The sequence below is a fragment of the Lepus europaeus genome, unplaced genomic scaffold, assembly GCF_033115175.1.
Source record: "Lepus europaeus isolate LE1 unplaced genomic scaffold, mLepTim1.pri SCAFFOLD_3_1, whole genome shotgun sequence".
NCBI lineage: Eukaryota > Metazoa > Chordata > Mammalia > Lagomorpha > Leporidae > Lepus > Lepus europaeus.
The window spans coordinates 13,066,711-13,091,255 of record NW_026909276.1 but is presented as its reverse complement, the minus strand read 5'-3'; the positions used below and the strand labels follow the sequence as shown (position 1 = coordinate 13,091,255).

The following is a 24,545-nucleotide window of genomic DNA, read 5'->3' as shown; positions in this document are numbered from 1 at the left end:
TTTTTGCAAGGGCGGCGGTGTTGTTTTCACACCTGCCGCAACCCCCTTTTTATTTAATTGAGAATGGCCTCTGTCTTAGGTTGCCCTCAGTCATTCCTGTCCTTACCCGTCATCGGCAACTCTGGCCGCTTGGCCTAGAGCCCTGTCTTAGGTTGGTACAGGATGCTGAGTGTCTTACCCGTCTTTGAGTACCATTCCAGTCTGACATTAGGTGAGAGATGAAACTTACAGTCAAATATTAATTATTTTTGATTACAAAGGAGGTTTGGTAGCAAACTTGAACCAATTTTTCGGCTATATTGGACAGTCCAGTAGCAGTAAGATTGTTTTGGTCACTAAACATGTAAGCCTTCGCAGTCCACGGTTATTTCCAAAGGCCAGTCCAGGAACACTTACTACTGATACAGCCACGGCAAGGGCAGTGTCCTCTCCTATTAGGATGACGTTGCCATTACAGTCTTCAGGTGAAGCATGCCGCTGACACACTCTATCCACCGCTGTAAATACAGATGTCAGCATCGGGGCCACATGGCCCAGGGAGAAATTGTGGAAGTTATCAGAGGCTAATGATGTAAAGGCATATTGGCTGCATAGAAAAACCCATCCCTTTGGAGCCCATGTCCCATTTCAGTACCGGATCAGGTCCATTCCATTGATTGGTGATAGGATCCCTTCATTTTACCATTTTTTTTTAACATTTTGTAACTTTTTTACACCCTCTGTAACTTACTCAAACCTTCTGTAATTTACAGTCATTTTTTAGGTTTTACCTGATTTTTTTAACATGTTAAATTAGATAATTTTTTATTACCACCTAGCAGTTTGACTCCAAAGGGCAGCATTTTTTTATTTTATAGTTTAACCTCTTATTTTGACTATGCTGTTTGGTCCTCTATACTGTGGCCAGGCATTATTACAGAAAAGGTCAACCATTTTTTACATAAGGTCTGGGGATCAAACCGTACATCACAGTGGAGAGTCCTACAGAACTGTAGTAACTTTCCTTCTGGAAGAGAAAAGAGGAGAAGTGAGGCAGCTGAGTCGGGTCTCCAGACTGACTTCCTGGGCTTTCAGATTTAACTGGCAGTTTAACCAGTGCTTACTGCATAGCCTGACTTAGAGGAGAAATTGTGGCAGACGTCTCTGCCATCCTTTGGCTTCCGGATTATTTACCATGTAGCCAGTGGGTTATGGGCCTGGGTTTCCGGGTTTAACTAGTCTTACCGTGTAACCCATAAGTTTTTGGGCTCCCGGGTTTTCACCGTGTAGCCTGTGGACACTAGAGTTTTCTTGGGCTACTTGAACTATCAATGCCTGGTTGTTCAGTGTTAGCTGGACGGAGACTTCGTCGGTCCCTCTTTAAAGGATCTGGCTTCTGAGCCAGAGACTGGAGCAGTTAGAAAGAAACATGTTTATAGCTGAAGTTTAGCATTATTTTACATCTCGGCACCACTTTTAATCTAAACAGCCAATTGGTTATTATTTCTGCAAGATGAGAGATATCTCTTCTGACATCTCCAGGGGCCTTCTGGGGATGTCAAAAGTCCGGATAATTTAGAACTTTGATTTTCAGAAAGTCTGTTAAAGGTGCCAAGAGAACTTAGAGTATCTGGTCAAAATAGAATTCCTTAACATCCTGAAATGATAGCCATTTATTAGTCAGGGTGATTTTTACACTTTTAAACCAGATCTGATCATAATACTTAACAATGCTTTTTATCAACCTGAACTTAACAGAGACAGTAGAGTAACATGAATTCTATGTCTCTTGTTTGTCGAATAAACCAGAAATAAAAACCTTGAACATAAGGGTTCACATAATTTAGAACTATTTAACAGAGTCAAAAAGAGCTTACAGGACCTAACTCTAGAAATGGCAGAGCAACCGATTAAGCAGACACTGTTAAAATAGACATTACAGTTTTTGCAAAAACAGATTCCAAGATTTACGACTTAGACCATTTTCAGATATTTACTAACATTAGTGCACATTTTTTTTAAAAACCTCATTGTTGTAACAGAAGATCAGACTTCAACTTTAGGTCAATGTAATTTTGGAATTAGCACTCAAAGAAAACTTTGTAAACAATTTTAAAGTTGTAAACCTTTTAAAACTTTTTATGACTTGTTCACACCTTTTGAAACTTTATACCTGTAGTTACTTTTACATAGTCTTGAATTGTCATGTATGGACAATTTATGAGAATACATGCTAACAAACTTAAACAGTCTCTCTTATTGAATTTAAGATGTGAAAAGTACAAACATTTTCCCACATTTTGCTTAGCATTGATGCCTAGATGGCTTAAGACACTGAGTTATTAATGAATACCACACCATTATCTGAATTAAAAGTCAAAATTACATTTTCATGCTTTTAAGTAACATAAGAATAACTCCTCCTGGACAGCAAACATGGACACAACTTTGAAAAGATCTTCATCGTTAAGAGAAACATGTTTAAAGCATATCAAAGACATGTAAAACCGAGCAAGTGAGCTACCAAGCAAACCAAAGGGCTTTGACATTAACTTAATTCTCTGAACCAATGTTAACAACATAAAGGCTTGTATACACAGAATTTACTCTTATTTTTATAAGACCACTCTAGCTGGAAAGCAAAAACATGAATACAGCATAGGTCTGACACCATTTACAACATTTTAATACATTTTACATAATCTGAATTGACTCAAGCAGCTGTTACTTTAACAAATTGTAGAGTCTCATGCTTTGAGAGTTCCAGGGATCTGACTGGAAGCCCAAAGTTGGAAGACTCGGTTTAGAATTTAAGCTGTCAGAGTCAAGCGGTTTAGCCAACAATTAGTACACTTCTGATCAGTTGGGTAATCACTCAAACACTGAAAACAGATAAACAACATAAACAACTTTGCGTTGCAGTTTTTCCAATTAAGACTCATAATGGCAATAGAAAAACGCGAAACCTTCAAGGCACGTGAAGGAACACTCTCATCAGATAAGTCAGGGACAGCAGCACAGAAAAGAACTAGACATCAGCATATGAACCATTGCTTAGGCTTCCATTAACTGCAAAGAGAAAAACCCATCAGGTTGGAAAGGGTTAATGGATTAAGGTTCTTGCTCTGGCTCCCTCTCAAAGCCCCAAGGACAAGGGTGGCTCATTGCTAAGATTTTAGGCAAGCAGTGCATCCCGTCTCGGATCTTGGCCAGAGAGCCGAGACACGAAGCATGCCCACCTGTTTATCAGAAACATTTCTTTATCCTCCTCCCCGGGAACTGGCCAGGCTCCCAAGGAGCAGGAGAAGGTCATCCGGCAGCAAAGTTACTTGTCTACCAGAGCTGAACCTAGATACAAGCCTCTCCATCCCAAAAATCTGTCCTTACATTTGGCCCTAGGGTTACATTGAGAGGTAGACATAATTAACACATTATAAGAATGTAATACAAATTTTTTATACAAGCATACATTCAGCAATCAAACACAATAATATTCAATGTGTTTTAAGGATAAATTGAAACATATCTGATGAGTAATTAGCCTCTTATTATCTTATTATTACATTTTTATAGGTTTGTGCAATTTTAACTATTTGCAGCATATTTTGATTTACAATTTTTTGTAAAGCAAACCAAGCATAATCTGTTCAAGCATTCCTATTAATAATAGGGTAGAGTTAACACATAATACAAAAATAGAATGGGTAGTGCGGACACTTTGTTACCACAATTTCTCATTTTACATAGTAATATTAATTTTACAACAGGTAACATTTACTTTAAGTAAAATATTTAAATACAGGGTGAGGGCTGTCCAGTGTACACTGATTTATATTTTTTTACTCCCAGTGTTTCTTATTTACAATACCCTCTTCAGCAAACCAAGGACAAATTTTTTAACAGCGCTGATAAATTGCTCTACGGTTTGTTTCTTTAACCCTATCCTCTACATCTGCAGTAAAGTTTTTCCAGCCTTTGTCACGGCTTGTTTTGTTTCTTTAAATGCACATTTAAATCTTTTTTGAGTACATTTTAATGTTGCTCATCCACGACTCCTTCTGCGAACCAAGGACTGACTACTCCTATGGCATCAATGAACTGTTCTATGGCTCACCTTTTTTTAACCCTATTTCCTGCATCTGTAATAGAGTCTTTATAGCCTTGACCTGTGAGATAATAGAAGAGTCAAAAGTTCCATCCCGTGGCCACCCAACATTGAAGGCTGGCCAGTCGGAGGTACAGAAGACCGTCCAATTTTTCTTCCGCACCTCCACAGACAAGTTTTGAGCCCGCTCTCGGACCTCCTTCCAATGATCTAAAGTGAGGCTCAAAGGTGTAGTTAGTCCCTGTCCCATGTTAACGACAAAAGGCAAGTAAACTATAACACAGAAAACAATCACAAGACACACAAACACACTGCGCGCGACAATGGAACAAGACAAAACTGAAACCAAAACTCCAGATGGGAGCGGCTGCCTAGCCAGCCCCTTCCCGGGGAAGGAGGAAGACGAAGTCCTTCCCTTCTTCCCAGCCAGGTGGGAGAGCGGCCTAGCCAGCCTCTCCCAGAACACCGCTGGAGTGTCCCCCAGGGCTTGAGCCAGGGGTCCTGGACACGTCTGTCCCTTCCTACTACTGGCTCTACTCTTTCGGCGCCTAGCGCCCGGACGCCTAGCGCCCGTACAGACAAACAATAGAACACACAGAAATACACAGAACAGGAAAGACTTACCTCTGATTGGGAGATGGAGGGTGGATCTGGAGTCCAATTTCCCGGCCAACGCACCAAGAAATGTAAGACCCCTTCAGCAGGCATCCCACAAACCAGACCCCAGAAACACAGACTCCACTCCAATCGATGCAAAAGGCAAGAGGAAAGTTTATTACATTTGCAAATGGGCCGTCTCAGCAGCACCCTCTGGTAAGGTGCAGAGAGAGAGAGCGGCCTCGAACAATAGCTTACAGAGTATTTAAAGCTTAAAACCACAGCATTAGCATATTTGATTGTGTTACAATTCTATTGGGCAAGCTACAGATTACTAGCATTTTATTGGGTAAGCTAATGGTTGCTAGGTAAGGGGCTTGGGATGGGAGGTCACGGGCAGTTTCTTCTTATCAGCTGAAGCAAGCAAGGATGAGGATGGCAGTACAGAACCTTATTGTAACTCTTTTCTGGACTCCTGCAAGTGTTATCGCGTGAGACAGTTACACAGAGCAGTTTCACAAGGCAGTTTCCCAAGGTTATTCTGCAGGCAGGTGGAGACACAGTTATCTTAAGGAATGGCTACTGTCAGCAGCCAAACTTTTTAACCCTTGTTAAAATTATTTTAATATTTACTTTTAGCAGGGGTCTTATAAGACCCAGGCAAAAATCTTAGAATCTTGTCTCCCACAAACCAGTACCACAAAGAATGACCTAACCCAGGTCTAAATGCCATGAACCCAAAGAGCAGAGACAGAAATTTCAGATAGGCTACTGGTTCAACTTACCCAGTCTCAGAGCTGTTGACTCCATACACAAATGGAAGCCATTGTGCTAATAGATAGCTAATACGCAGCAGGAAGAGAAAGGAAAGTCCAGGAGATAAAGTGCTCTCGGCAGCTGCTGGATGTCCCCAGAGTCCCAGCCACCAGGTTAGCTCACAAGCAATTCTGGGGGTGGAGTGCAAGTGGCCATTGCCCTCCTTACCAGTGTGAGAGGGCCAGACCACTTGAAGAATACACCCCAGACTTCTGGGCTAGCTCACCAATATGGTTATTGAGCGAATAATCTGGCTCTTGATTCTCACTGCCTCAATTAACCAAAGATGAGGCCTGCCCGGAGGAAAAAGTTTATTGCAAGAAGGCAGCAGAAGCCTTGGGGTAAGAAAAAGGAAGTTCTCTCAATCCAAACAAGCACTTTTTTACCAAACAACCAAGCACAGATGATTTTTAAAGAGACAGGACTAATTGGAGGGTGAATCTTCAAATAAAACAATGAGCCTATTCAATTAACAATTATGCAGATTTTCAGGCTTTGTTCTGAGGAAGGTCCCACCAGCCAGTCAGGGGAGTCCAGGGTGTCACCAGGAAGGTACCTTCTGCCTCAGTTGGGAGAGGGTTCTTTGTCAGCTGGGGCAAAAACCTGCCATTCCTAATCATCTCCTTTTCTCAGTAGGCTTCTGAAATTCTTATGCAAATATTATTCACAAGATTACAGCAAAAGAGGGTGCCTTCATTAAGGTAACTATTTGAAAAGCAAAAATGCATTTTTTGTGGTTACAGGACTACCATTCTGTTGGAGGAGGATATTTTGAAGGCTTATATAGAGGTTATAAGGAAGGGCATGCTGCTGTGAGGACTTAGATGACCTAATGAGGAGTCCTTTTAAGAGTGGGCAAGACACTTACTTCTCCCCACAACCTGTCTATTAGCAAGACAGAAGTGGAGAGTCCACTCCTCAGAGTTTCTAGTTTTATCATGAGAATAGAAAGGAAGTAAGGATCCCACCCTTCTGACCTTCTAGTTTTACCATGAGAATAGAATTTGCCTATCTTACTGTTCCCAAGGTTTTTTGTTTTAACAAGAGCAGGCTAAACAGGAATATGATTCTGGCCTTCTGATGGTTTTTGTCCCTGCCCTCAGATAGATTGTTAACTGTTATTATTCTGCTCATCTGTGGAGAATCCCACAGGAATCTTAAAAAGAGTCATGGGGCCGGTGCCGCGGCTCAATGGGCTAATCCTCCACCTTGTGGCACTGGCACACCAGGTTCTAGTCCTGGTTGGGGTGCCGGATTCTGTCCCAGTTGCCCCTCTTCCAGGCCAGCTCTCTGCTGTGGCCTGGGAGTACAGTGGAGGATGGCCCAAGTTCTTGGGCCCTGTACCCGCATGGGAGACCAGGAGAAGCACCTGGCTCCTGCCTTAGGATCAGCGCGGTGCGCCAGCCACAGCGTGCCGGCCACGGCGGCCATTGGAGGGTGAACCAACGGCAAAAGGAAGACCTTTCTCTCTGTCTCTCTCTCTCACTGTCCACTCTGCATGTCAAAAAAAAAAAAGAGTCATGGATCACCTACCTGAAAAGGAGATGAACTGTGGAAACTCCACAGTAAAACACTGAAAAGTTACCACTAGCCACAAAATAAAAGTAAAATGGAGTTATAAGTTAGGAGCTGAGACAATGCCTAACGGCTGTTAGGGAGACACTCCTAATCATACCAAGAAGACATCTCTGGTCAGATAACAGTGTGCTACCCACACTGACTGGACTATTCAAACATAAGTAAGACAGGAACAGTACTGACTGGGCTGTTCAACTAACTGCAAGCAAGTATGAGACCTGAGCTGGATCAAGGTGTAACTATTTTTAATTAGGCCTCCATCTTGTAACTTGAGCTTGACCAGGCCCTGAACTCTGAGCCAGAAGCTCCTAAAAGTAAATAAATGAACTCCCCTTTCAATAAACTCTCCTAACAACAGCCAATAACAGACAACAGAGAAATACCTAGAGTTCCTGGTGTCTTCTCAGGGCAGATAAGGTGACTGATAGCTTCCCGAGACCCTGCAGTTCGGCACGTACACCCCAGCAGCTCAGACTCTATGCTTCAGCCAATCAATTCAAAAGGCATCAACCCCAAAGGCATCCAACCACCTTTAGCAGGTCCGTTCCCGCCACTGAATGCACTAATCAATTCTAGGAGATGTCCTTTGAATTTCCCATGGGATGAAATGATTTGCTAAATGGTGCCATGATGTATAGAATGTCTCTGAAAACCCTATAAAAACCCATTAACTGAAGAGTCAGGGCTCTCAATTCAGACATGCTGGGTTGGTGTTGACTGAGAGTCTAGGCCCAGACCTGCAATAAAACTCTCATGTGCTTTACAGTGGTATCGGCTCCTTGGTGGTCTTTGGGGACAACTGAACTGGGCATAACACGAGGAGGAAACAGCATTGATTGGACAAATCAGAGGATGGCAAGCTGGAGGACTGCCAGAAAATGAGGATAAAAAGGGGAGCCCTTTCACCACTCTCCATCCTCTCAGGGATCATGGCCTGGTGTGTGTGAACCTCTGCATCTCCACACACCTGGAGCTGAAGAGGCAGTCCGCTACTCTGCATGGAGCAGGTAGCGGCACAAGCTAACTTGCAGAGCTGTCCCTGAGCTGTAACCCCACTGTCTGTGTGTGAGTGTGTATGTGTGCATGGGCCCAGTGCTTGTGAACCTCTGGATCTCCTCACACTTGGAGCTGAAGTGCCAGCTCACTAGCCCCCTTGCTAAGTGACACAAGGTGACTATGGGATCAAAACTCCAGCTGAGATGTTGCTACACCACCTTGGCTGGAGTCCTTATCAGCCTACTGCCAGAGTTGACCACAGAGCCAGTCCAGGCCTCTCAGCAGGGGACCTCTCCAACTTCCACTGCAGTTTAGTTCACAGGTTCCAGTGCAAAGAAACAACCTGATATGGGTTAAATATCCTCCAAGAACAAATCTGACTGAAACCTACATTTGTTCTCAGGAAAATAGACTTTCCTTCACCTTCCACTGCAGTTTAGCTCACAGGTTCCAATGCAAATATGGAATAGGAAACATCAAGAATATGAACATAAAACTCATTTGCTGGGACTGGCATTGCAGTATGGCACATTAAATTATCACTTATGATGCCTGCATCTCCTATCAGAGTGTCAACTTGAATCCTAGCAGTGTTCTTTCTGATCCAATCTCCTAACCTGTGCCTAGGAATTAGCAGATAATGTCCTGATTGCTTGACTCCTTGCCACCCACATGAAATACTCAGATGGGGTTCCTGACTCCTGGCTTCAGTCTGGCCCAGGCCCAACTGTTGCAGCCATTTAGGGGAGGGAACCAGTGAATGGAAATCTCTCTCTCTCTCTCTCTCTCTCTCTCTCTCTCTATTCCTCCCCTATTGAAAGGTGTCTGGCACATAACAAATCTTCCCAGAAAGATGAATTGATTAATTCACAGGCTTTTATTGGGGTTCCGCTCCCAGGAGAGGTTCCAAGGCCCCAACAGAGCAACAGAGTGGGGGCCAGGGAAGTCGCACATCAGAGATTGAGAGGGCTCTTTTTATAGATTCAGGGCATGGGGGTTAAAGGTTGAGGGGGGTCTGATCCTCATTGGTTGACCTTTAGGCACCAGCAGGGACCTTGACAAGGACTTTTCTTCCTTGAAAGTGCGGGTAGGGATTCTCCATTCCCAGAAGTGTAGGCCTTCCCCCCTTGCAGATCCCAAAGCTACCACCTATGTGTGTGTATCATCTTTCCTTTCACTCTGCCTTTCAACAAAATAAATAAATCTCTAAAATATCTCCCTTCAGGATCAAGATTCTGGGGGATATTACACTTTAGGAGGAAATGGATTGATTGTTGTTCAGAGTACTCAAAGCAGCTTCTTTATATCCCAGTTCTTTCTCTGTCCACACTGACATTTTTATAGCACTTATGACAGCATCAGTGTGAGTTTTCATTCATTTTCTCATATCTAGTGTGTGACCTATTAAAAAGCAGCATTCCTGATTGTGTGTCTTTTGCTGCTCCATCCCAAATACTTAGAATAGTGTCTAATGCCTGACATGTGAAGATCATTTGTTGAATGAACAAACTGAACTATTTACTAAATGTTAATGAAGGAGCTCATGTATAATCAGTCCGTTTATAAAATAAAGCCTAGACGACTATGAAATGTTTATATTGTATATAAAATATATATGAATTTGCAATCTGCCTTTGAACTCGGTCATAAGCATCAGCATCCTGGTCTCCTTAATTTGTTGTGGGCAGTAAGAAGACTTCTGTCTGCTCTGTTTAAAGATCCCCATGGTTCTCAATGTTCAGAGAGCTTTTTTACTGGTGACCTTCCATGTCCACCTGGTTTCTCTTTGTACCAAGCCTGGACTTGAGGATTGTGATTGTGGCTATGGATCCCAGCTCAAAACTCAAAATGTACCCACTGAAATATTTTCTGATTTCCTTTTTGATTTTCTCTTCAAGCCAATGGCTATTTGACACAGTGTAGATTGACATCCACATATGTGTGACTTTTCCCATTTTTCTGGAATTGATTTTTATTTTTATTCTATTAGAGTTATGAAAGACAATGATATGAATCCAATTTTCTAAAAAGTGTTGCTGCATATTTTCTGAATTAACTGATGATCCCACCTGGAGAATTTTTGACAGCTGTTAAGAACACATGTTCTGCTGCTGTCAGGTAGAATGCTCTCTGTGTAACTATTAGGAAAAGTTGATTTACAATGTTGTTCAAATCTACCACTCTTGAAAGTGAAGTATTGATGTGCTACGTTTGTTCTATTGCTGTTTATCCCTTCAGAGTTCTCAACATTTGCTTATATTTTCTAGTGTTTTGAGGTTGGGTATACATGTTGTTCAACCTGGAAAAGTACACAGAGGAACACTCAAGAATATCAATAATAATATGGGAACAAAATAAGGAATTCAAAAAACACATAGAACAATGAAGAAGAATCAATAAATTTTCAAGATGTAGAAAATGGTGAATAAGGGCCGGGCCCTCGTGGGGGGCGGGGGCCACTGCCTTCCAGGCTCCCGAGCCGGCCCACGCCTTTGCAGCGTGCTCCATGCATCCGGAGCCCGCCTGCCCCAGAGCAGCAACAATCCCGAGCTTCCCCTCAGCAGGGCAGTACCACTAGCGGCAGCTGCCGGAACCACCGCAGTGGGAATGGGGAGTCCCCAGGGTCCCCACCGCAGCTGCTGCCAGCAGTCAGCTACCCGGACTTGATCGGCCAGGGTTACTCCGAGGTGATGAGCCTTAACGAACACTCGATGCAGGCGCTGTCCTGGCTGGCGTAAGCTCTACTTGAGCAGTGCCAAGCTCAAAGCCTCCAGCCGGACCTCGGCTCTGCTGTCTGGCTTAGCCATGGTGGCCATGGTGGAGGTGCAGCTGGACACTGAGCAGGACTATCCACCGGGGCTGCTCATCACCTTCAGTGCCTGCACCACGGTGCTGGTGGCCATGCACCTATTTGCACTCATGATCAGCACCTGCATCCTGCCCAACATCGAGGCTGTCAGCAACGTCGACAACCTCAACTCCGTCAAGGAGTCGCTCCACGAGCGCATGCATCGCCACATCGAGCTGGCCTGGGCCTTCTCCACCGTCATCGGCACGCTGCTTTTCCTGGCCGAGGTCGTGCTGCTCTGCTGGGTCAAGTTCTTGCCCCTCAAGAAGCAGCCGGGGGCAGCCAAGCCCTACCAGCAAGCCCCCAGCTGGTGGTGCGGCCTCCAACAACAGCAGCAAGAGTGGCATCACCCTGGGCCAGGCAGCAGCCATTGCATCCACCACCATCATGGTGCCCTTTGGCCTGGTCTTCATCGTCTTTGCTGTCCACTTTTACCACTCACTGGTCAGCCACAAGACAGACAGTTCCAGGAGCTCAGTGAGCTGGCTGAGTTTGCCCACTTGCAGGACCAGATGGACCACAGAGGGGACCACTCCCTGATGCCCGGCAGCCACTATGCCTAAGCCCTTGTGGTCCAGAGCCCTTCCCCATGACCTGTCCTGCCAAAGCCTCAAGGACAGCCTGTGCAGGGAGCTGGGCTTCATCAGAGTGCGGAGGGAAGAGGCTTTTTGTAAAGGAGATTACTGCACTTTGAAACTTTCCTCCAAGTCAGAGTAAGCACTTCCTGTTCTTGCAGCTCCAGGTCAACCTCCTGGTTAGGAGGTGGTGGGGGCCCGGGTGGGGACAGACACCCTCTTTGTCCCTTCTCCTCCCCCATGCCAGTGCCTCCTGGATGCTTCCTGTCCTTTCCGTCTTGACTTCCCTCCCTGTTGTGCAGTGAGCGTGTGCAAGTGTGGACACATAAATATACTCACAAGGGAAAAAAGAAATGGTGAATTAAAAAAAAAATAGAAAACTTCTACTCCAAAGAAACACAATAGAAAAAACATTTTGTTATGTAGAAATGGGATTGGACTTGCATGATCCTCAAACTCTGATGCTTTTCCCTGGCAAAAATCCATGTCTTCTACTGAGAGCATCATCCAATGATTTCTTCAGGGAGTGATCCATCCCACCTGTCAGTGCAAGTGATAAGTGAGGTTAGAACTAGCTCCTGCTGCAGGGGCAAGGGTCATGCTTGTTCTTCCTGCTGTGGCATTGTTGGTGCATGAGGAGTTGGGGCTCAAGTGTGCACATTTTATGAGGGAATGCACAGGCCCCAGGATTTAGCCCTGGCTGTGGACACACTGTCTCTCTGTTCAGCACAAGGCACACCTGCTTCCACTTAGTGTAAGATGCCCAGGGGTGACCAAATTATGTCTCCCTCAAACACAGCCAGGAGGGAGGAAACCCAGGCCACACCCACCTTGAACATGGCTTCTGCACTCTGTCATCAGTGTCTTCAGTGAGAGAGGATGGCATCTGATTCCTATTTCAAAAAAAAAATGACATAGCAACTCGGCAAAATGGAATCAGGAATGTTATTGTTATGAAAATGGGCAAATATAAGATACTGTACAAAATTAGTAAGTATTAACTGCACTTCTGAGAAAACATAACATATTAACTTTTATGAGATGTGTATTTGGCTACTTCTTTTCACATCAACTTTTTTTTTAAAGATCTGTGTTGTTTATTTGAAAGGCAGAGTTAGAGAAAGACAGGTAGAGACAGAGGTCTTCATCTGCTGGTTCACTCCCCAAATGTCCACAATGGGCTGAACTGAGCCAATCTGAATCCAGGAGCCAGGAGTTTCTTCCAGGTCCCCCATGTGGGTGCAGGGGCCCAAGTATTTGGACCATCTTCCTCTGCTTTCCCAGGCATATTAGCAGAGAGTTGGATGGGAAGTGGAGCCCCCAGGACTTGAACCAGCACCCTTGTTGGATGCTGACATTACAGGCCAGGGCTTTAACCTGTTGTGCCACAGGTCTAGCCCCTATTTGACCACTTTTAAAATGTACTGTAATTGTAGTCCTGACAAAAAATATAGCTGATGAATTTTATCATCTTAAGCATTTCTAAGGTATGGTTGAGTAGTGTTGAATATATGAACATTGCTGTGGGCCCAATATTCAGAACTGTTTTTCCTTATGAGACTGAAACTCTCTACACATTGAATTAATGTTTTTACAATTCCACCACCACCAACTCCCAGTAACTGCCATTCTTCTTGCCATTGCTCAGGCTACAGAGTCTTTAGGAGGTATGGTGATATTTCAGGGTCACATAACTGAGAGGGTAGAGGGAACCCTCTTGGAACTCAGATTGCCTCTGCAAAGCTGGGTCCTGATTGTACCCAGGCACTCCCTGGGGTTTTCAGATTGGGCTATGTGGCATACATGTGTGTGATTATGGACATGGCCTGAGGCAGATGGAGGATGAGACTTTGGAGAGGTCTTTTCTGCTGAGGAATCCCATGAAAGAGGATCCCAAGAAATGAAATCAATTTCTTGATGAAAGTCTACAATAGAACCTCGAACTCAGGGTGTCTAAGCTTTCTTTGCTGAAGCCCCACTGGGAAAAGCCATCTGTTCTGCTGCTCTGTCCTGACTTTCCAGGGGCCCAGCCTCAAGAAACCCTGGATGTGAATACTTTATAACTGAGATATTGGCTCAGCTCTTGCTATTGATACCTCGGGCATTTGGGCAGGAAGGATCCCATGGTGACATGGGTTGTCCCTAAGAAGGAAACTCTAGGCAAGGTCACCACTCTGATCCCACTTGAGCATTGCAACACTACTTCCCCTTTTGTGGGTATTTTTGGGAGCCTCATGTAGGCTGTCCTATCCCATCTAGGAACAATTTATTGGAAGAGTTAAAATCTGGGTCAGCCTGTTAGGTCTACACTCTAGGTCATGGCAGGCAGAATGGGAAGAGAAATGTTGTGCTGGCACTCATCTTTTATGTGAATCCTAAGCTAGAGAAATGTTCAGACAGAAATCTGTGCTTGACCTTGTTAACAGAAAGTTACCTGGAACAGAAACTATTGATAGCCAGATGAGGTTATGATACCTCCAGACCTGGCTTTAGAACCACTGCAGGAAGTTGAAAATGTACTTAACAGAGTCATACACTTCTCCCTGGGTGATGGGCAATTTCACCACATTGACAATGAAGCCCAATGCTGATTCACCTTGAGTGCAAGTGGAGAGGGATCTTTATAACCATGGTCTGGTAATGGCCAATACAACCTCCTGCTCCTGTTCTTTAAAAACAAACAAACAAAAAACCCCCAGGTGCATAATCTGATGAAGATATAAAGATTTTCAGCTACATGTACAGTGTCGGTGGTAATGTAAAATGATGCAACCACCATAGAAAATGGTAGAATGTTCTTCATTACATTGAAAATAAAATTTTTATATGATCTGATAATCTCAGTTCTGATTATATATCTAAAGGTATTGAAAGTTCAATATAAATAAAGTATTAGCACTGTTTGCCACAGCATAATTCACTGTAGCCAAGACTTGTAGTGTGGCCTGCACTCACAGTGGAAAGTTATCCAGGCACAGAGAAAAGAAAATCCTGTGACATGGATGAACAGTAAGGTTATTTTTCTAAGTGAAATTAACCACAAACATCAGTCTCCAAGGACAAATACTGTCAGATTCCAACATATGAAGTATTTAAAGTAGTCAGAGAGGCCAGTGCTGTAGTGCAGTGGTTTAAAGCCCCACCTGCAGTGTTGGCAATGTCATATGGGTGCCTCTTCGAATCCTGTCTACTCCACTTCTGACCCAGCTCTCTGTTATGGCCTGGGAAAGCAGTAGAAGATGGCCCAAGTCCTTGGGCCCCTGCACCTGTGTGGGAGATCTGGAAGAACCTTGTGGCTCCTGGCTTCAGACTGGCTCAGCTCTGGTCATTGTGGTCATTTGGGGAGTGAACCAGTGGATGGAAGATCGCTCTCTGGCTCTACCTATCTCTGTAACTCTGTCTTTCAATTAAGTAAATCTTTTTTTAAAAAAGTAGAATATGAGAGGCCAGTGCTGTGGCTCAGTGGGTTAACGCCCTGGCCTGAAGTGCCAGCATCCCATTCAGGTGCCAGTTCTAGTCCCGGCTGCTCCTCTTTTTTTTTTTTTTGATAGGCAGAGTGGACAGTGAGAGAGAGAGAGAGACAGAGAGAAAGGTCTTCCTTTTTTCCGTTGGTTCATCCCCCAGTGGCCACTGTGGCCAGTGTGCTGTGGCCGGCGCACCACACCGATCCGAAGCCAGGAGCCAGGTGCTTCTCCTGGTCTCCCATGTGGCTGCAGGGACCAAGCACTTGGGCCATCCTCCACTGCACTCTAGGGCCACAGCAGAGAGGACTGGAAGAGGAGCAACCGGGGACAGAATCTGGTGCTCTGACCGGGACTAGAATCCAGTGTGCCAGTGCCACAGGCAGAGGATTAGCCTATTGAGCCACGGTGCCAGCCATCAGCTGCTCCTCTTTTGATGCAGTTCTCTGCTATGGCCTGGGAAAGCAGTAGAAGATGGCACAAGTCCTTGTGCCCCTGCACCCATGTGGGAGGCCTGGAGGAAGCTCCTGGCTTTTGGCTTTGAACTGGCGCAGTCCTGGTCATTGCAACCAATTGGGGGGTGAACCCTCAGATGGAAGAACTCTCTCTCTCTGCCTCTCTTCTCTCTGTGTAACTCTGACTTTCAAATAAAATAAATAAATCTTTAAAAAAATAGAATACAAGAAGCATAAATTAGAAGGGTAGTTATGAATGGTGGGAAGGGTATGGTATTCAGTAGAAATAGAATTTTTAGATGAAAAAAATCTTAGAAATCTTTTTTTTGTTGTTGTTGCTGCTAAGTGAAATGGACACTATGAGAGACAATGACAGGATCAGCCGTTGTCTAGACTGTTGAGGAACAACTTACTATTTTATTCCTTTTAGTATTTTTGTTGTTGTGGTTGTTGTTGTTGTTGCTCTGTTTGTTCTACATAAGACCACTGGTTGAACTCTGTAATCAATGCACAATCATTCTTAGGCATTTAAAATTAACAGAAAAGTGATCTATGTTAAACATAGGAGTGGGAATAAGAGAAGGAGGAGATATATAGGTTGGCACATGCTCACTCGGACTTACCTCCAATGGTGGAACTAGAAATGTGCCAGGGGATTTCAAATCAATCTTACCAAGGAGGCAGGTACCAATGCCAGCGCACTTGGTAAAGTGATAAGTATAAATACACAACCGATCAAAAAGATAGGGTATGTGTCAAAGAGATTTCACAAATAAGATCAGTGTAAGCAAATAATGAAGGATAGAATTAAAAGGGAGAGAATGATCCTGCAGGGGAAGCAGGACACACAGCAGACTCATAGAATGGCAAATGCCCAAAACAGCACTCCTGCCTCAGAATCAACCCTTGGGACATTCAGATCTGGCTAAAAGGTCCATGAGAGTCTCACAGGCATGGAAAGCCATGACAGAGTGGCAAAAAACAATCTAAATGAAAGACCCTGGTGAACAAGACCCCAGCAGAAGGAACAGGCCATCAAGGAGAGAGGCACCTTTCTCTGAAGGGAGGAAGGAACCTCCACTGTGACACGGCCTTGACTAAACAAGCTCAGAGTCGGTGAACTCAAGGAACTTTCATAGCCTAGACAGCTCATAGCAAGAGTCTCGGGTGATTGCTGACGTCATAAATAAGAGTGCCATTTGGGGTATGAGCCAATGGAAGGAAGACCTTTCTCTCTGTCTCTCTCACTGTCTATAACTATCTCTCTCTTTCTCTCTCTCTCTCTCCCTCACTTTCTAAATCTATCTGGCAAAAAAATAAAATAAAATAAAATAAAAATAAATAAATTAATAAAATAATATATTTTCCAACATTTACATTAACATTTCTTTCTCCATGAAGGATTTTCCTACAGAGAAGCAACATGAAAGACTTGATTTTTCTCTTCTATTTCATGGAGTTGCTAAGGGAATAATTCTCTCATTAACCATTGGAGTGATTGCAGTGAATTTAAGTGAGTGGTGAACACAGGAGATGGAGCTAAGTGAAGGCAGAAGTTCACAGTGCAGTGGGGAGACAGACACTTCTGCAGTGAGCTCAATCAGTGTTAGAGGTACATGGAGAAGTTGAGCAGCATTGAGTGAGGAATAAATGAGAGGGTTGGATAGAAGAGCAAGAGGGAGTTATTCATTTGTGGTCACCATTTTATACTTAAAAATATTTTCTGGGATACATTAGAACATTTGGATAAATTGTTTTTTTCCTCTTTCAACATTTTGTTTATTTATTTTCAGTTTGTATTCAATGCTAATCAATTCCATAAAAAGATGAGTTACTATGAATCAAAGCACAATTACAAAACACATATATAATCCAAAATAGAAGGACAGTATTTAGATATGAAGCAAAGTCACGTTCATTCACACACACACAGTGGACTCAGATCTGGCCAACCTGGTTGTTCCCAGGCTGGTTTGTAAAGATGGTAAAATGTGACTGTGGAGAATAAGATTTCTGCCAAAGCCCTCTTGGAGAAGACATTTTCTTCCTAGTACACAGCGTGTGGCTTCAGGGACTAAGTACAGTTTATGGCCCACTAACAAGAAGAGCATTGAGCCTTGTGGGAATGTTGGCTTCCCAAAGACATGCAGCTGCTTCCCTAGACATGCTTATCTAATATGTCTTCCTAAACATGTTTCAGAGAAACCTTAGAGTTAGATGAGCACATGCATGAGCTGTACAATATATGGTTCTAATCCTTATCAATAAAGAAAACACACCGGTTTAGTCTGGCAGCACTTTTCAGAGGAACAGTTCCCATGTCCTGTCTCTCCTTTCACTTGCACACCCCAACATCTGGTGCCTGAACAAGGACCCTTGGCACAACATGCAAGGGGTGGCTCACCACACCTGGCAAGGGTACAGAAACATTGCTCATCTCTTCAAGATCCTGGTGAGTCATTAAGATGTGGAATTCCCTGTACCCGGTGCAGTGGAAACATAAAGCTGGGCTGCTTTATCTCCTTTAGAAAGAGGGACACTCTTTTTTTTTTTTGGACAGGTAGAGTTATAGACTGTGTGTGTGTGTGTGTGTGTGAGAGAGAGAGAGAGAGAGAGAGAGAAATATCTTCCTTCCATTGGTTCACTCCTCAAATGGCCATCACGGCCGGCGCTGCACCAATCCATAGCCAGGAGCCAGGTGTTTCTTCTGAGTCTCTGAAGTGGGTGCAGGGGCCCAAGGAATTGGGCCATCCTCTACTGCTTTTCCAGGCCATAGCAGAGAGCTGGATTGGAAGTGAGGCAGCTGACACTTGAACCAGCACCCTTATGGGATGCTGGCACTCCAGGCAGCAGCTTTAACTGTTATGATACAGCACCAGCCCCATCAAAGTCATTTTAAAAGAAACTTTCTGTCATTGCCAAAATCAGTTACTCAACCTTCAAAAAAGTGTCCAAGGTCTGGAGCTGTGGAATAGAGATCAGCTCTCTGCTGATCATTTTAAGAGTAGTTAATTTTGTACTGATGGTCCTCTTCCCCACTTAATGCTGTATAATTGGTCAGACCTGGTTAATGCCACTCTTAGGAACATTGGTTATTATCCTCACCCTGTCTTTTATGACCTTGTCTAAATATGAGCAGAGTCGGCAAACTTGGAAGCCTTCCATAGCCTTGGCAACTCATGACGAGAGCCTAGGGTGGTTACTGGTGCCATAAACTAGAGTATCAATTTGTTGGGTCAACAACAGGAGTCACTGTGCACTTGCTCCTCATGTGGGATCTCTGTCCTTAATGTGCCATACATTGTGATTTAATGCTATAACTAGTACTCAAACAGTATGTTTCACTTTGTGTTTCTATGTGGGTGCAAACTGTTGAAATCTTTACTTAATATATACTAAAATGATCTTCTGTATATAAGGAGAATTGAAAATGAATCTTGATGTGAATGGAAGGGGAGAGGGAGCGGGAGAGGGGAGGGTTGCGGGTGGGAGGGAAGTTATGGGAGGGGGAAGCCATTGTAATCCATAAGTTGTACATTGGAAGTTTATATTCATTAAATAAAAGTTTTAAAAAAAGAGTAATTTTGAAATTATTTCAAACTTACAGAAATACCATGAGTGAGTCCCATTCATTGAGAATGCCCAGTCATTATCCTTTTAGCACTTTTGCCCCTGATCCAAGATGTTTCTGCTAAGTATAGGGTGGTCCCATGATAAAAAGCATATGAACCCCAATTTAGGGAACCAAAATAAATTCCTCACTATAACCCAATCCACAGAACTATTACATTTTTTCCAACTATGTTAAAATATCTTTTCTCCCATTGTGAGTCGATGTTATTTTTCTAGAATTCTCCTTGACACTTTTCTAATATGAAAACTCTTAATAAGTATCAAGAGCAGAGATGACTCAAGCTGGGTCTATCCAGTGTTCCTTTCTGAGAAAATGTGCACCCTGTATTCTCATCAGAAGCTCCCTGGTCTGCTGCTGGGCTCTCCTCAGTCTTCCATCCATTCCATGATGCATGCTATCAACTTGGTATTTAGTGAATTTCTGCCAGATTGATTCACATGCAACCTTTTAAGGATTTATTTATTTATTTTGAAGGCAGAATGACAATGAGAGAGGGAACTATATCTATATCTACATCTATATCTTTTAAAATGATTTATTTATTTATTTGAAAGTCAGTTACACAAAGCGAGAAAGAAAGGCAGAGAGAGAGAGAGAGAGAGAGAGAGAGAGAGAGAGGTCTTCCATCTGCTGATTCACTCCTGAATTGGCTACAACAGTCAGAGCTGTATCAATCCAAAGCCAGAAGCCAGGAGTTTCTTCCAGGTCTCCCATGCAGGTGCAGAGGTCCAAGCACTTGGGCCATCTTCTGCTGTTTTCCCAGGCCATAACAGAGAGCTGGATCTCGATATCTCTCTCATCTCTATCTCTCTCATCTCTATCTCTATCTCTATCTCTATCATCTCTATCATCTCTCTCTCTCTCTTTCTCTCTCTCTCTTTTCTATCTCTATATATCTATGCTGGTTCATTTCCAAAAGAGTTACAAGCATAAGTTCTTTGTCAAGCTGAAGCTAGGATGAATGACTGTTTCCTGGTCTTTCACATGGGTGGCAGGGCCCAAGGACTTGGGCCATGTTCTGAAGCCTTCCCAGGTTCATTCACAATATGCCTGATCAAAAGCAGAGAAGCTGGGACTTGAAGCAGCACAACAGCACTCTCAGGTGGAATGCTGGTGTGGCAGGCAGTGGCAAAACTTGCTGCACTACAGCATTTGCATATACTGTGCTATATACACATTTTAATTTCTTTTTGGAATGTGTGGACTTTTATTAAAAATATTCTAATATTATGACAGTATCCTATTTCCTATAAAATTTTCATCCAGTACCTTTGATATTCATTATTTTTAATCATCAGCACTTTATGAAATGCTGGTGTTTTAATTCCCAATATTGTTTCTTCATTTATATTTTGATCTAGCATCAAAGCTAAGGGCTCACTCTTCTGTCTTAGTTATTGTGTCATTATGTGCTATATCATTGTGAGTTCATAGATTCTTATCTTATTAAAGGTATTATAGTCTGAAATTATGTGTTCTGATGCTCAAGTTATTCCAGATCCTAGTGGAATCCTCTTCAACACACCAAATTAGGGTCCCAATATGTACAGTTGGTGTAAGTACCATCCTAGGATAAAATATTCACTAATTCTTATCTCCCTTCCCTGAACTGCATTTCCCTTAAAGCTGCCATTTCTTTCTTCAAATCTTGTTATTATTAATGAAGATTTACAATTCAACTGTATCCTTCAATGTTTTCTCTGGAGATGTTCTTTAGTACTTAATTAAAAGGCCATTTTACAAACCAAAATCTCATCAAGTCACACTCCTCTTTCAACTGTGTGGATGGTTTCCCACTGACCTTTGAACAGGGACCATAGGACTTACTATGGTCTTTAAAAAGACAATGCTATGGGTAGTACTCTATTAGGTCTTGTCTACCAGCTGTCTGCTCGCTATTCTCTTCTTACATGCTAGGACTCAGAAGGCTCCCAGTTGTACCACAAACTTTACAAATTTCCTCTCAACCTATCCAAAATTACTAAAAGTTCCAAATGTGAGGCTAAACTTTTTTTTAATAAAAAAGATTTTATCATTTCATTTGAAAGGTAGAGTTACAGACACAGGGAGAAACAGAGAAAGATCTATCCACTGGTTTACTTCTAAATAGCCACAACAGATTGAGCTGGGTCAATCTGAAGCCAGGAGCTAGAAGCCTGGGGCTTCATTCTTCTCCCCCACATGGATACAGGAGCCCAGGCATTTGGGCCATCTTTGACTGCTTTCCCAGACCAAAGCAGAGAGCTGTATTGGAAGAAGAACAGCTGGAACTTGAACTGGCACTACAGGCAGAGGCTTAGCCCACTATGCCACAGTGCTAGACCCTAAGTTTTTTTAAAATAAGATTTACAGTATTTTAAAGGCAGAGATAGAGAGAGAAGGTTGCAGGGAGAGATAGAGATCTTCCATCTGCTAGTTCATTCCCCAAATAGATGCAGTAACAGGGAGATGGGTCATAATGGAGCAGCTGGGACTCAATCCAATGCTTACATGAGATGCTGCATTATAGGTAGTGGCTCCATGTGTCAGCTACTTCATTTCTTCTTTCAAAGGAGTTCTCTTCTCTAAGTGATTCAGAAAGATGTACCAAAGGACCTTTGAGGTGGTTATGATAAATTATCTCTTTTAAACTTTAACTTCCACAGAGAACACACAGAGAATTCCACAGTTTATAACTAAATTATAAACCAACACAACCTCATTCCTTGAGAGTGGCCTAACTCAGAGGAAATGTGTAATGAATACTAATCTCTGGGTAAAAAGAAATGATCATGTCCATAAAGAAGATTGCAGTATAGCTCAGCTGAACAGACAAAGGATATCATGATACTGTTAGTCAATAGCAACACAAAAATGTAATAAGTGATTATTTAAGATGCCTGATATTAAAATAATGCACTCAGAGAATTTCATCATTACAGCCTCCATTTTGGACTACACCTTCAACACTATAAGTTTCTATATCACTAGCAGCAATGTGGGTCATGAAATATTGTTGCTGAGAGAGAGAAGACAAGAAGCAACTTTTAGCATCAGTGACTGGCACATTAGCAAGACAGAACTTCTGCAAGTAATTGAAATCCATAACTAACAGGTTTATTCAAAACTTCATTTTCTGTGAAAGTGAAATTAAGAGAAGAGATTTGGGACAGAATTCTTAAAGATACGTGAAAGAAGGTTATTGAGTGGTACGTAACTTGGCAAACCCGCAGCAGTAGGTTTTATATAAAGAACAGATCACCCATAAACAGCTCACTCACACCATCAGAGTGCCCAATCTTGGTTTCCTTCTCTTCAGCTTCATCTTCATTATCAGTAATTTTATTCATGTTTTAGAATTTAGTTCAAATTGAAGGTATAATCAGAGGATATCACTACTCCTAATCTAGGTAACACTAGTGAGAAAAAATACAGTGGCTTCAATGGAAAAGGCTCCCACCTTTCAGTGTTATGCCAAACTTATTAAAGAACACAATACTGGCATTTTTACAATGATGGAGTAATAAAAGTCATTAGGGCAATTTATCAGGTTTATAATGCACATCAAGAAAAAGTACTGGCAGGGTGTGCAGGTAAAGAGCACAGTGTGCAAATTGTTGGACATTGTCAGGCAGAAGTGAGAAAATTAAGACAAACTATGCTGGGTAAAAATACATAGGAACAAAAAGATTTCAGCAGGCAATGTTAAGCAGAGAAGCACCACATGGAAGTATGGAATCATTGTTTATTTGTTGGATGCCCTATTCTAGGTTCACAGCTGGGAGGTAGAAATACACTTGGAGACACAGAGGTCCTTGATCCTCTTCATGATGACTTTTACCCAACCAAGACAGTATTCTCAGTCATTCTCACATGGAAGCAAGTGTCTTTATGCCTTGACCTCAGCTGTGGGCTCTTTCAGTTATGCTTCCTCCACTGCTGGACTTAAGTATCCCACAAATGGATCAGATTTTCTTCCCCAGCAGAGCAGCTGGGGACAACAGTGGGGAATCAGATGTCAATGATTGTAAAAATGTAATTGACCCTACAGAGCCCTCTAGTGGTGAATAGTCACATTCAAATGATTTTGACCCATGATATATCCCAATAAGGACCCCAGCAACACTCAGACCTCCTGGAGTTAATTAAACCAAAGATGCTCTCCAGTTAGCACACCTTCTCTTGCTTGTTATTGAGAGAGGCGCTTGCGGACTTAATCTAGGAGAGCTTCCTTGTCAAATGCTTTGACCCCCAACAGGAGAGTTCTTGCACTTGCAGATGGAAGATCTCTATCTCTCCCTGCAACCTTCTCTCTCTATCTCTGCCTTTAAAATACTGTAAATCTTATTTTAAAAAAACTTAGGGTCTAGCACTGTGGCATAGTGGGCTAAGCCTCTGCCTGTAGTGCCAGTTCAAGTTCCAGCTGTTCTTCTTCCAATACAGCTCTCTGCTTTGGTCTGGGAAAGCAGTCAAAGATGGCCCAAATGCCTGGGCTCCTGTATCCATGTGGGGGAGAAGAATGAAGCCCCAGGCTTCTAGCTCCTGGCTTCAGATTGACCCAGCTCAATCATAACCCTCTCTCCCTGGTCCATGTCCTTGGATGCAATGTGGAAGGAAGGGAGGAAGGAAGGAAGGAAGGAAGGAAGGAAGGAAGGAAGGAAAGAAGGAAGGAGAAAGAAAAGAAAATTGCATTCTGGTGCAACTCATGGGTTTGCTGTAAATTTAGGTAAAGTGGGGGCCGGTGCTGTGCCATAGTCATTAAGCCTCTGCCTGTGGCACTGGTATCCCATACAGGTGCCAGTTCATACCTCAGCTGCTCCACTTCCAATCCAGCTCTGGGCTAATGACCTGAGGAAGCAGTAGTAGACAGTGCAAGTACTTGGACCCCTGTACCCACGTGTGAAGAAGCTCCTGGCTTTAGATTGGCCCAGCTCTGACCATTGTGTCCATTTGGGGAGTGAACTAGCAAATGGAAGACCTCTCTCTTGGTCTCTCCCCTTGTCTGTCTATGCCTGCTTGTCAAATAAATAAGTAACTATTTTAAAAAATTAGACAAAATGAAATTTACCTGTGTAATTTCTGTTCTATAAAGTAAATCAGAAATTAGAGACTAAGCGTAATTGGTTTTCAAATTTCCTATACATCAAAAATTTACCTCCTGCAGTATCACACAGTAAAATTTACTTTTTCAAAGAGGAACAAGTTTAACAAGAGCCTTCAAAGAGCTTTCTATGACAAGCCAAATTCACTGTTGCCAGAAAAAAAATTTGTAAATTTTAGGAAGGCTGATTAGAGTAAATCAGATATGCCTTCTCCTAGCCACATGACTTTGTGAGATTAAGAAAGTGCTTTGTTTCAACTTTTTTCTACTGATGAATATTGTAACTTGAAATTTTTTTCTCTAAAATTAAATATTAATGACCAGTAATCAACCATCCAAATAAGTACATGATAATATACATTAATTATTTTTTATTCAGCACATCATAGTGACAAATGTAGAGTAGTAACACATTTATAGT

At 42.8% G+C, this 24,545-nt stretch overlaps 2 pseudogenes; both read left to right on the top strand.

Moving 5' to 3' along the window:
* Window positions 1-10,577: 10,577 nt before the first annotated feature.
* LOC133755280 (calcium release-activated calcium channel protein 1-like) lies at window positions 10,578-11,482 on the top strand (annotated as a pseudogene).
* A 10,437-nt stretch (window positions 11,483-21,919) lies between these two features.
* LOC133755225 (BRISC complex subunit Abraxas 2-like) lies at window positions 21,920-23,094 on the top strand (annotated as a pseudogene).
* Window positions 23,095-24,545: the final 1,451 nt, after the last annotated feature.